The sequence below is a fragment of the Triticum aestivum genome, chromosome 3D (genome assembly GCF_018294505.1).
Source record: "Triticum aestivum cultivar Chinese Spring chromosome 3D, IWGSC CS RefSeq v2.1, whole genome shotgun sequence".
Taxonomy (NCBI): Eukaryota; Viridiplantae; Streptophyta; class Magnoliopsida; order Poales; family Poaceae; genus Triticum; species Triticum aestivum.
Window position 1 is genome coordinate 539,017,704 of NC_057802.1, and position 7,203 is coordinate 539,024,906.

Here is a 7,203-nt window from a genome sequence, read left to right on the forward strand (position 1 = left end):
GATCACATAGTGTTTGTCTTTCACCTATATAAATGGATCTCCTATAATGCCATCCTAATTTTGAATCTTTAGTAGGAAACTATGGCACCGTCTAATTAGTTGCATCATGAAAATGATAATGGTATGAGAGAAACTACTCTTGTCATGTCAGCAACAACGACTTCCTTGCTAGTTCAACATGAACTGCTAAATAATACTATAGTGCCACAAGAGATTATTGGTTGTCGCACGCCTTTCTCCCCCCCCCCTCTCTATCTGCTGCTCCGGCACCCGGTGGGGGTAGAATCCTGGTGCATTGGCTCTGGCTTGTAGATAGACTAGGATTTTAGTCCTCATAGGGGCGGTCCTCGGATGGATGGCGAGGCTTCTTCTTCCAGTCAGTCTTCCCGGCTCCGATTCATGTCAAGTTTGCCTGTCGGGGCAGATTAGATGGAGCTTCTCATAAATTCTTGCCAAGTCCTCTATGCCATGAGGCTAGGGTTTCTTGCTGTGTGTACGCGATGGTGAGATTTCGTGTCAAGTTCTTCAGATCAATTCAAGGATTCAACGAGGACTACAACTCTGGGGCACTGGTCATTAGGGGCACGTGCGCGAAAAATTCTTAATAGTCATAGACAAGGTCAGGCCGGCTCTGGTATGGGTGTGGCAACAGGGGCTTGTCGGCAGCTCGTTCTGGCAGCGACAGTGGTTGTTTGGTGGTCTAGGGATCTCAATATAATTTTTTATTATGTTTTCTATGTTTTGTACTTCAGTGAACTTTTATAATATGTCTAAGTTCTTTTCGCAAAAGAGACATTATTTGTTCTCTAGCAAGGGTATGTTTACGCTAATATAGGACCGCCTATAGGCCAAAGAATTGTTGTTTCTAAACAAGGTTGATTTTGGCCTTTGGACCTTCGTCTTCCTTTGACAACATACCGCATCTCTCCAATCAAACCTCTAGTGTATCTACACCATCGGCTTCGCAATGCGGCCGCTAGATCAATCGTGCCATCTGACATCCCGACCTCTAGTGAAACCTCCACGCTAACCAATCCTAACCACTAATTTCACCGCCGAGGTATTCCCTCAGCTCCATTGGCGTAGTCATTGTGTCGTCAGTGGCTTCGTCCTAATTACTTTGGTGTGGTCTAGTTCTACATGCCTTGTTATGCTTCTAGTGCTGCTCTGTCATGTGCTGCCAGCGTCTCCTACATCTGCCACTCTTTACTTTGCCCTCTTTTGTCGTTGCGATAGTGAATCCATTTGATTCCAAGCTCTGCCCCACCTCCGTCACCATTGCTCGTGCATTGCTATCCGCCGAAAGTATTGCGAGGAATCGACGGTGACATCGAAAAATTCGGCGACATAGCAATAGCAAATATGGCAAGATATTAGATTTATAGCGTGCAATGCACCTCTTATAGCATCTCTAGCAGACCCCGATAACCCACAAGTATAGGGGATCGCAACAGTTTTAGAGGATAGAGTATTCAACCCAAATTTATTGATTCGACACAAGGGAGCCAAAGAATATTCTCAAGTATTAGCAGCTGAGTTGTCAATTCAACCACACCTCAAAGACTTAATATCTGCAGCAAAGTATTTAGTAGCAAAGTAGTATGGAAGTAGCGGTAACCGTGGAAAAAGTAACAGTAGCAGTTTTGTAGCAATCATAACATTGGCAATGGAAAAGTAACGAAGCAAAGATCAATATGTAAAAAGCTCGTAGGCAATGGATCGATGATGGATAATTATGTCGGATGGCATTCATCATGCAACGGTTATAACATAAGGTGACACAGAACTAGCTCCAGTTCATCACAGTAATGTAGGCATGTATTCCGAATATAGTCATACGTGCTTATGGAAAAGAACTTGCATGACATCTTTTGTCCTACCCTCCCGTGGCAGCGGGGTCCTATTGGAAACTAAGGGATATTAAGGCCTCCTTTTAATAGAGTAATGGACCAAACCATTAGCACTTAGTGAATACATGAACTCCTCAAACTACGGTCATCACCGGGAGTGGTCCCGACTATTGTCACTCCGGGTTTGCCGGATCATAACACATAGTAGGTGACTATAACTTGCAATATCGGATCAAGAACACAAATATGTTCATGAAAACATAAAGGGTTCAGATATGAGTTCATGTCACTCTGGCCCTAGTGACAAGTATTAAGCATAGCAAAGTCATCGCAACATCAATCATAGAACATAGTGGATACTAGGGATCAAACCCTAACAAAACTAACTCGATTACATGGTAAATCTCATCCAACCTATCATGGTCCAGCAAGCCTACGTGGAATTACTCACGCACGGCGGTGAGCATCATGAAATTGGTGATGGAGGATGGTTGATGATGACGATGGCGACGGATTCCCCTCTCCGGAACCCCGAACGGACTCCAGATCTGCCCTCCCGAGGAAGAACAGGGGTTGGCGGTGGCTCCGTATCGTAAAACATGATGAATCCTTCTCTCTAATTTTTTCTCCCCGAAAGTGAATATATGGAGTTGGAGTTGAGGTCGGTGGAGGTCCAGGGGGGCCACAAGGTCGGAGGCGCACCCCAGGGGGTGGGCGCTGTGACGCCCTCGATTCAATCGTACACTAATCATACACGCAAATGTGTACGATCAAGATCAAGGACTCACGGGAAGATATCACAACACAACTCTAGACACAAAATAAAATAATACAAGCTTTATATTACAAGCCATGGGCCTCGAGGGCTCGAATACATAAGCTCGAATACACAAGAGTCAGCGGAAGCAACAATATCTGAGTACAGACATAAGTTAGACAAGTTTGCCTTAAGAAGGCTAGCACAAAAGCAACATCGATCGAAAAGGCAAGGCCTCCTGCCTGGGAGCCTCCTAACTACTCCTGGTTGTCGTCGGTCTCCACGTAGTAGTAGGCATCGGCGGTGGCATCTGGCTCCTGGGCTCCGACATCTGGTTGCATCAACCGGAAAGAAGAAGAAAGGGGGAAAAAGGGGTAGCAAAGCAACCGTGAGTACTCATCCAAAGTACTCGCAAGCAAGGATCTACACTACATATGCATCGGTATCAATGAAAAGGACTGTATCTGTGGACTGGACTGCAGAATGCCAAAAGAGAAGGGGAAAGCCTAGCCTATCGAAGACTAGCATCTTCTGGAAACCACCATCTTGCAGCAACAGGAGGGAGTAGAGTAGCCTAAAGTAAAGTAGTAGTAGTGTTATCAACCTCGGCCAGAGATCCTTTCTCGAGTCCCTGCGAGAAAACAATCCCAGAGCCATACTATCCAGTTATCATCACAATCCATTACTCATCACAGGTATCCAGTTCTAGTTGTATCGATCGGGATACAACTCCAAGTGTCCGTTACCGTAGGACAGGCTATCGATAGATGTTTTCTTCCTTGCAGGGGTGCACCAACTTACCCACCACGCTCGATTAACTCTGGCCGGACACACTTTCCTGGGTCATGCCCGGCCTCGGCCAAACAATACGCCGCAACCCGACCTAGGCTTAATAGAGAGGTCAAGCACGCCGGACTAAACCAATGTCCCCAGGGGTCATGGGCCATCGCCCCGGGAACTCCTGCATGTTGCGTGGGCGGCTGGTGAGCAGACCTAGCTACCTCCTTAAAAAAGGCGGGAGCTTACCAGTCCAACCCGGCGCGCGCCGCTCAGTCGCAGGACGTCTATTAAGCTTCGGCTGATGCATACGACGCATAACGCCCATACCATGCCCACGTGATGGTTAGTGCTATCAGGCCAAAGGCCCCTCGGATCAAATATCCAAATCATAGTGGATTAGGAGCACGCGGTAACAAGCAGAGACTCACGAAAGATGTGACCCCGTTGCCCCGTCTCGAGGACTTGCGGCAAGGGCTAGGAATGCCCGGCCACGCCTCGTAATTATCTCGCGGGCACCTTCCAGGTCAACCCGACTCCACATCACTCGCGGGTACCCCTCAGGGTCGACCCGCCTTTCCAAGTAACAGTTGTAAAGTCCAAGTATCCGTGTGTCCAAACATCAAGGGGAAAACCCGAGGAATCACCCCCGGTGAATTCCACTCGATGTAATCATCAAGGTGAACGTAAGAGGAACCACCCCCGAGGTTCACACTTGAGGGGTTGCACGACAGAGTCGTATCGGAAATGGTTAAGGCGGAATCACCCTCGATGACCACGACCGAATAGCTACACTATAGGGTTAACATCAGAAGTGCTGTAGAGGTCTCACCCTCGGCACTCGATAGTAACCCAGCAGTGTCGAGCAACTAAGGGGAAAGTGATGTGCGGTGCCGGGGCCTGGTCTTCGATCACGTTGATCGGGTCTTCGAACATAAAGCGGGGCAACTGGGACAAGGTGGGGGTCACTGATGGATCACTAACCAACCTATACTAAGCAGTTTAGGATAAGCAGGTAATGTACAATAGCAGATACAAAAGCAGGCTATGCATCAGAATAGGAGCAAACAATAACAGTAGCAAAATCTAATGCAAGCATGAGAGAAAGGAAATGGGCGATATCAGGATGATCAAAGGGGGGCTTGCCTAGTTGCTCAGACAAGGAGGGTCGTCGGTGATGTAGTCGAACATAGTGGCATCGGCAGCCGTCTCGGGGTCTACCGGAAAGAAGTAACGAAGAGGGCACACCATAAATAACAGAGCAATCAAAGCATCATAAAGCATAACATGGTAAAACGCGGTGCTAGGAGCGATCTAACGCGGTGCTAGGTGATACAGACGAAGAGGGAAAACATCCGAGAATGTTTTCCCGGTTCCGGACGTCCGTCAGATAGATGAACCGGAGGGGAAAGGTTCGAGGTTTGCTAAGCTAGGGACATGTGGCGGACGAACGGACCGCGTATTCGGATTCGTCTCGTCGTTCTGAGCAACTTTCATGTATAAAACTTTTTCATCGGAGTTACGGTTTAATTTACACGATTTTTCAAAGATTTAAACATTTTCTGGATTTACTATTAATTTTGAGAATACAAAGCAGAATTACTTTTTGTACCCACGGACAGCTAGACCTAGAGGCAGCTAGACCTAGAGGCTTACATGTGGGGCCAGGGTCTGAGTTGACCCAGTCAATATTTGACTTGACTGGTCAACTAGTGAACAGTGTCGGTGAGGGCCCAGTTGTCATAGACTCTGTTTTATTAAGTCAATTAATTTGAGATAATCATCAGGGTGGCTCACATATTATTTTCTTCTAAACTAAATCAGCAATGGATTAACACTAACTAATCTAGTCTAATTAAACAAGGGCCGGCCGCATTGGACAGTGGCCTGGCCGGCCACAAGCACACACGCATACAACATATCATGGCCATGGCCATGTTCAGTAGCAGCAGCATCCGCGGCAATTGAGCAGCAGCTAGTAGCCATAGTACTGAGGAGCAGCAGCGGCGCAGGTAACCGCAAGCAGCAGCAGGCAGAGGCGCTAGAAGCATCGGCAACAACAGCAGGCGAGCAACAGCCAGGGAGCAGCGCAGCCGCGGAAACAGAACACAACAACGCACGCCGAGGGGGAGCAGCGGCGACACTAACGGCAGGGCGCGCAGCAAGGAACGGGAATAGCAGAAGCAGGGGGCGTGGGCACGCACTGAACTAAGCATACATGAAACATCGACCATGGCGGGCGAGCACGGGACAAGCCAAACGGCGGCCGAATCGAATGGAAAAGTGGGGGAACAAGGACAGGCGCTCACAGCAGAGGTCGCAGGCGAGCTCGACGAGGCCGGGGTGGATCGGAGCGATGGATCAACGGCAAGGTCGTGCGGCTGTGCGTGGGGAGGAGCCCGATGGCAAGCGCTGGCGGCGGCCTGGAGACGAGCCGAGGGGCGTAGAGGAAGGAGACGACGACGGCGGACCGCCTAGAAGCCGTGGCGTAGCTCGAGGTGGCCAGTGGCCGCGGGATCGACGACGGCAGAGCTATGATGGCGTCCGGATGAGCTCGGGTTTGAGCAGAAACAGGGCGAGGGGAGGAACTGGGGCTAGGGTTTGATGTGGGGGAGAGAGGAGGGGCTTGGGGTGCCCTTATCCATCTCGGGGCACCGACGGATGGTCGACACGGGCGAGATCCGCGCATGGACGGTCGCGCGTGGCCGGACAGCGCCATGGCCTCTGCCTCTGTCGAGAGGTGAGGGAAAGGCCGGGGCGGTGGGTCGGGCCTGGTACAGTGTAGGCTGGGCCAGGTGCAAAAAAAAGGGGGGGGGGAAGGGGTCGTTCTATTTTTATTTTTCTTTTATCTTTTCTGTTTTGCCTTTTCACTTCTGTTTGCAAATTGCTTGACCACCAAACGACCTTTGTAAAATATGCAGCTTGTCAAAACCAATACTAGGCATTATGTACTACTGCTACAAAAGTTTGGACGCAAGATGATCTCGTTCAAATTTTATATAAATGAAAATTAGATCAATGGGGTTGTTTGGGCACTGTTTTAAATCCTAGGGCATTTTGGGAATTTAGGTGATATTGTTTTCCTCAACATAATTACTTAGGAATTATTTTCAAAATTATGAACTATTTTGATTGCATTTTTGAAGATGTAAATATTTGACTTGCAATTCGAATTTGAATTTGACTTGACTTTTAATCAAGTGGAAATTTGGCAAGGTAATCATGATGACATGGCAACCATTAGGGGGAGATTACTGTAGCATGATTCTCGGGGTGTTACAAATCTCCTCTACTACAAGAAATCTCGTCCCGAGATTTAAGAGGTGGAGTAAGGGAGAAAGTCTCGGGAAGGACGGAGCTCAACACAAGATAGGTACCTGGGGGCTATCTCGGTGAACGTGGCATAGAAGCATCTCTCGAGTTGAAATTCAAGAAAGTCATCGAGAGCAAGGTAAGAAGGTGCAATAAGAAGCTTCAACTGGGTAGGCAATCATTCGTTGCGTGGAACAGAGGGTGAAAGGGGTTCAGAGCAATGGGAATAAGTATTGCGTTTGATACCAGAACAGATCACAAGAAGGTGGCTCGTGAATTACATACGAAGCCAAGCGCGAGGAACAATTTGGGAAGACAGGGATGTATAGGAGAGTCAGGTTTCGATCCTGTGGAACTGTGGGTTATGGGCCCACCATGTGTGTTAAAACAGGAAGGCGCTAACATTTTGAACAACCATGATAGCAAGGCAGGTCAGAGGATATCCTGTCAAATATGTTGGCAACAACGTTGGTACCAAGGGCGAGGGACGAAGAGAACTATTTTCCT